The sequence below is a fragment of the Zosterops lateralis genome, assembly GCF_965231275.1.
Source record: "Zosterops lateralis genome assembly, chromosome: 2".
NCBI lineage: Eukaryota > Metazoa > Chordata > Aves > Passeriformes > Zosteropidae > Zosterops > Zosterops lateralis.
In genome coordinates, this window is record NC_139763.1 from 49,637,730 (window position 1) to 49,645,134 (window position 7,405).

Here is a 7,405-nt window from a genome sequence, read left to right on the forward strand (position 1 = left end):
ACGTCATTAGAGTAGGTGGGCAAGGAATCAGTATGAGAACATGGGCTAATGGGTTATCATTCTTTTATATTTAACCTAAAAATACAACTTTAGTACTTTATTTTTAACATAATAGAAGCTAGCTCATTCTGCTGACTATGAACAGAAATAGGGGAAATGGCTAAGATATATTGAAATCCTCTCTGACATTTCACCCAAATTAGAATGACCCTTTTGGAAGATGCAATATTCGCACTTGCTTTTCTTCATTGTCATTTAATTTTCCTTCTCAACTGTTGGCTGGAAAAAGAAATGACAAAGAACCAAGTGCAAGATAGTTATTGCACAATTTCATTCCTGACTAGAAACAAACAAGCAAAAAAAAAGAGACATGGACATGGACTGAGTTCTAGAGGGTTAAAGTTGTTACCAAAAAGTGCCCAGAGCTGCATGTGCTAACCCAAACAGAATACACGCAGCTGTATTAACATGAGATAATATAGTACTGTGAATTGCTGTTCAGTCATTTCACACATTTTACACAGTCTCATTCTAAAACACAATTGTATACAAATGTCAGCCACACCAGAAAAAAGGAACACAAGGCACAAGGAGTAAATCCCCAAATCATTTTATCTGTTATGCAGATTAGCAAGCACAGGAAGACAAAGATGTGCTATAGTAGAATTTCTGAGTCACCAGGAGACTGGCATGGTGGAGAATGAGAAATGAACATCATAGACCTGAAATGGTGAGAATGATGCAGAAGAATCTTGGAAAACACATCTACTTGTCATTTTCAAAAAGTTGAATATTTATTTATTTTAAGGACATTATCATTATCTGCAGGTAAAAAAACCCTGGAGAATTTATTCCCAGTTTACAAAGAGCCCTTAGCAAGATAAATTCCTGTGGACCACAACTAAGTTTGGAATAGACTTTCTAAGATCTCCTCACCTGGTTGAATCATCTTTCTGAAACCTGAATTTGAAATTTCAGCACTTTATTCTGCTCACCTACGACAGAATCACAACCTTATTCAGTTACATTAAAAAGAGTATAAATACATCTGTAGGAACATACTGGCATTATGAAGGAAAGGAGGTATCAGCATCTGCAAACAGTAAGTGAGCAAGATCAAGTTTCCAGAGGTAAAAAATGAAACAGTGAAAAAAAAAGTCAGTAAATTTCACCTATGAAGGAAGGTGAGACAATAGGAGCAATATTTGAATATCAGTTTTATCAGAATAGATATCTTTGTCATGCTGTTTGGCTGAGAATCTGTAATATGAATGTCTCTCAGGGTAATACATTCAGGTCATATTCAGAAGTTTTGAAGCAGGAGAGTTGGAGAAGAAACCAGAGGATTGCCTTGAGAAGAAATAATATTCTGTGGCAGTGTCCTCTAGCAAAATTGGAGTTCTTCTATGGGAAGATTTCAATAGATGTGGTCAAGGCTTAAGAAAGTATATCAGGTATAACAGGAAGAGATATGCCAGCTGTGGGATTTCAATGACAGAGTTATAAAAATAAAATAATAACTTGAAAAAAACAAGTACCAAAAAACAATAACAAAAAGATCAGGGAAAACTGAAGAAAGTAGCTGTGGAGAAGAGTAAACAATGGAACAGATATAGGGCTGGACCTTGAAGACTACATTTGTACCCCATGAGATCTAGGGGAAAATGAAGTGTGCACTGATGCTGAGCCGTAATAGGGTATTTACTTGAAAAAAAAATGAATGGCAGTAGCAGAAGGTGTCCAGCTTAAAAAAGTGATGAGAGGAGTTTGAAGAGTTTATTTCTGACTGACATTGAGGGGAAAATTATTTCACTGGCCTGGAAGCTCAAAAGAAAGAGATACAGGTACATTAGCAAAACAGAGAAAGAAGGGTCATGAAAGGAAGATCACAACAAAATGGTACCTAAAGGTCAAGGATGGGAGAGAGCTAAAAACAGGTTAGGGAGAACTTTTCCCTGGAGAAATCAAAATGTATTTTTGAGCAGGAAGTAGCTTTGGAGAGTTCCTCTTGAAACAAGAATACTCCATTTCCTGGAGATAAAAAATAGATTGCTGTTAGGAGCAAAGAAGTCCACTTCAGGGAATGGTGGCTTGATCTGAGAGAAAATATAAGACCGGGCTTCATTTACAAAATGCTATTGTGGATCTGTGACCTCAGAAACAAGCAAGGTAATGCACTGTTAAGGGCTGCAAGTGGATTGGCTGTACCAAATTCACATTTGTGCCAGCTGGGTACCAGAGTTCTGGGCCCCTCAGTCCAAAAGAGATACAGAGTGGCTGGAGAGACAGCAGTAAAGAGACACAAAGATGATGATCTCAAGTCCTTTTCACCCTCAACCCCTATGTGATTCTGATGATAGTATCTGTGGCTACCAAACCTATTCAACTGAAGGACCAAAGACAGTGGGATAAAATATCACACAAAGCCACAGTAATTTAGAAATCAAAATAGATTCCAGAAAAAAAACTAAGCAAAACAAATCCAATGTACCTGAGAGAAAAAAGGACAGCAAACTAAGAGAAGAGCCCATCATGTAGCAACAGAGTAGTTTGTCTTTTACAGGGGACTTTGAGGTTGCAAGTCAATACCTGTAGGGGTTAGTTATGTTAAAGGTCACTATTATTTTAATAGTGATCATACACCTGAACAAAAGAACCTCTAAGGTCTTCAAGCCTGGATTCCTCAATTTGTTAAAATAATGTGGCACACTTTTGTAAGGGAAGGAAAGTTTTTGAACCCAGAAAATACCATCAATAAAAAGTCAGATGTTGAGGCTTCTTCCAGAGGCCACCTTCTGCAAATAATTCTGCATCTGGAGACAGAATTCCTGTATTGCCTTGGCTGACAGCATACAATCTTCTAGCACCATATGTAGATCTAGGTAATAGTGGATATTAACAGTTTGAGCCTTTACCATATAAAAGGGGAAGACATTACTCCATTACACCATTTTTAAATGCTAGAAGGTAGATTTTGTTTCAAAATGCACAAGGTAACAATAATACATGCCTGTTTTCAATATATTAAGGGCTCTGTTTGTTGATGTCCTGAGAAGACATGCATCTGTAGAAACCACAGAATGTCTACATAGAATACAAATCCTTCAGCAACACTTTGAAAAGTGTAGCCATATCATCAGTGCATCATCAGATGCACTGATTTAAAAGAGTGTGGTTTTAATTCATTAGATCTGGGCCTCTCAAACACCTCCTACCAAAAAATGTGGTTTCCAGTAGAACCAGCAGTGTTAGGAACTTCCAAGAGACAATAGCCAGCATCAGTCTTTGCTGACCTGCAGAAAACAGTGCTCTGATGTTCTCTGAATTGAGAGCTGATGAGCTACAAAGATATTCTTTGGCCAACACCCAAAACTGAGAAAATGTCCAAGCACTATTTTCATTCTCAACCCAACATTTGTTTGACATAAAAGTGAAGAGCTTCTTCAAAGGTCTGATCAGTAAGGACCTATGTGAGACACAGTAAGGACACATGTGAGATATTTTTATGTCTTATACAAGAAAATCTTAGAGCCCAAGGTCATGACATAAATTTTAAAAAGACTTTTCAAGATTTCTGAGTGTTTGAGTAGCTTCCAGTCAACCACATGAACAGTACTTTTACCTCTCATAGGTATATATGGCACCTAAACATTATTTCTTGCTTATTTCACTCAGTCTGTTAGTGCAGTTCGGTGAAAGTCGCAGAATCATGGAATCACTAAGGTTGGAAAAGACCCTTAGGATCAATAGGTCCCCTTAAGGGAACAACTCTCACCTTAGAAATGGAAATGTCTTCCTCTCCAGCAGGAGCAGAAGACCCCAGGGACTATTTTAGTTGTTAGGAAGTGCAGCCTGGAAGGAACCACAATACCTTGTAGCAAGAAGCAGCTTTCAGTACCACGTAGGCCCGGCCCCACAGTAATAGATTTGGTTTTGTAGCTAGGTGGAACCATTCTGTGCAGAGCAGAGCATGAAGGAAACAAGAAGCCTATGGACAGCCAGCTCTCTGGCACATGAAATCTCTTTTGTACTTATTTTCCTTATTCTGAGGATTCTCAACTGAATAATTTTATTGGTGTGCAGCTTATCAGTACATATTAAAGCCATAATGTGGTGGCATTTTGCTGTTTCCAGATGAACACAGTGTGTGTTACATGGCCACACTTGCAGAAAAGCATGGATGAGTGAATCTGCACCTGTTGTGGAGGTCAGGCATTTTGTCTGGAAATGAATTTATTCCAGACTTGAAAAGCTTGCCTGGAGTAATCTCCATGCAACAACATAAACAACGTATGGTCAGTCATCACCTCCCTTGTATAAATGCATATATTACACAGCAACTGAAACATGCTTTTTTCTTTTTTTAACCACAAATCTTATCTAGGCTTCCTGGGTGATTCTGATCCAAACTTCTATTACAGCTGGAATTTAGAAGTAAGCTTGTTCATCTCTATTCTATTGAAGTATCATGGGAAATAAACAAAACAAAACAAAAGTTTTAATCATTTCCATAAAATTCAGAAATGCTGTTCTTTCAAACCTGCATCTACTTCCCCAAACTCATTTCAGTACCTTCTCCCTGAATAGACAATGATTCAGTGTGTTTTAAACCTCAATATCATTACATGCTGCTATATCAGTTTCAGAACTGTAATTTACCTTGTAATTTCCTTTGCTGCTGCTGAATAGGAAGGATGAGGGGAATAAATTATACTAAGTGGTATATAATTTTAGAGTTAGATGGGAAGAAATATTTCAGTTATCAATTTCAGTTTCCAGCCTGACTCAAATGCTTGAACTTAATTCCATTTAAAGAAATCCTCAAGCTCCAAATAAAGAGACTATAAAAGACAGACAAATGTTTTCTTCTTAGTAGAAATTTGATTGTCTTTCATTGTTTTGATCTTGCAATCATATACAATGTAATCTACATTAAAACAGGTATCTGCATCCAAACTTCATATTTCACTGGTGCTATCTACTGGTTGGGTTTTACTGCAACTTTTTATGATAAAATACATTAGGTATAATGTCAATACACTGCAATTGGCAGACAACACTATTATTTATGGAAGTTGCTGCTTTGTAGAAAAAGACAAAATGTAGCTATACATCATACTAAAAAGAATTCCATATTTTTGCATAAGTTTAGACGAAGAAAAAAAAAAAAGAGACAGATAATTCTTCTTTACCATCTGCCCAGTACATGAACATATGCAATTACAAAACTGCAATATCCTAATATCTCAATTTCTCAAAGTACTTTTATTCTTTCAAAATTGCCATTGGTAATGTTTCTATAGTAACTTCTGTAACACAGAGGACTATTTTCTGACTTTAATTCAACTCATGCATCTAATGAGTGGCTCACACTGAGACAGCTATTCTTTCTATTCATCCCAGACTTGCCCCAGTTAGTGGGCAAATTTCCACCAGACTCAATAAAAAGAAAAGCAGGCCTGATGGGGCAGACTTCTGAGGCTGCTTTAGCTGCTGAACAACATAAGCAGAAAGTTAATGGCATTTGCAAAAGTACCTGCAAACTCATAACAAAATTGTCATTGATTCAATAAAGTATTATATGAATTAAAATATACAATCCCACAGTGTGTCTCATAAGCTTGTTAATTAAAGGACTTTTTGATGCCATAATTGTGACCACTTCTCATGATTTATATTACATGTAACATAATAGACTTAAAGTCTTTCTTTTGTTAAAAATCATCCTGGTGATGATTACAAGTTATCCAGTCTTTTTACTTTGTAAATGGTATTCCAAATTAGAAGGAAAAAAAAAAAGTCCGAACATTATCAGTCGTTGATAGAAATGTTGTATCTGACTTATAATTAAAACAGTGACTGGCTAATTCATATAATTGTTAATATCTGATGGGATGAAATGCAGTGGAAGTGCAGAATACAATAAAATGAGTAACAGGCAGTCTGGAGGGTCCAGCTTTCCCTGTTTTGTACAAAAGTGAACTTTCCATAGAACAAGGAGTATTTCTGCTTTCCAAGGGGAAAAAAAAAAAAAAAAAAAAAAAAAAAAAAAAAAAAAAAAAAAAAAAAGCCAGACACATTAGCAGCAGCTTACATAATCTTATGTAATGTATGTAATGTATTCTATACAGTTCAGTAAGGAATTTCTTTCATAGCTTAATTAGCAGAGGCCATTTAAAGGGCACAAGTTTATTATATTTACAGATGTTTTTCTCTTGTCGCAGTCTAAATTAGCCTTGCTAGTTGATCTTCATTCAAATTACAGTTAATTTGCCAGGATATCTGATATGGTCTTGGTACTTAATACAGTATTATCTTAATCTTCACATAAATTTATGTGAAACTGTTTTCCTTTAATTTTCATTAATTAAAGCAGACTTATTCCACAGTATATGCTGGGTTTAATTCCTCAAATATCTGAAAAAATACTAGAAACTAAAAAGCTAAAAAGGGTGATAAATTCAGCTAGTTGAAGCTAGAAGGAGCTTAGATGCTTTGTCACATAGACTCATTTTGTGCAATATTAAAGAGCAATGTGCTTTGGGTACCAGCATCTGCCCAAAGTTCTGTATATACTAAGTTTATATATACTAACATTAAACATTTCAAAAAATTAAATTGCTGTTACTAAAACTTCTGGAGCTGAAGTAAGTGGCAGCAATGGAGATGCCACTAGTAGCAAACATCTTATGGGGTTGTGATTAAAAAAATGCTACCAAATATATCTCACTGATATGTTTGTCATGATATATTTCTTGATTGTCTGGATCAGCATAAAAGCCTTTGAGCTGGAACCTTGCAAGCAAAAAAGCATTTTGAGATTAAAGTTAATGCTGTGTTAATGGGCAAGAATTTCTAAATCAATATTGCATTTAGCAAAACATTGTTCACTTCGACTGCTGAATTGGAAATTGAGAAAATGCAAACCTGAAAACTGAAAAGGCTGTTTAAATCCCCAGGGCTCAGAATATTATATAGAATTCAATGTTCATACTTTCATCTTTGGGAGAAGAATCAGCCATGGTGTTTAAAAATGAATCACGTTGCACAACACAGTCTTGAAAAGCCTGAACTCGGAAAGATCAGTCTTCCAGCTGGAGCACAATCAGCCTCCAGGTACCCTTGTACAGTTGAGAAGTGACTTTAATGGCTTCATTCCACAAATACTGTAATTTAAAATGGGGGGGGGGGGGGGGGGGGAATCACTGTGACGTAAATGAGGAAATTGATCAAGAATGATTGAATGAGAAAGGTGTTAAATAGAGAAGTCTTTTAACCAAAGATGGGGACGTGAAAAGGAAGTTAAACGAGGACAAGAAAAGGCTGCCTGCTCCAGTAGCACAAGGGGATGTTAGCAGGAGATACTGGAAAGATTAGATAAATCAGATGGCCAATTTTTGAATAA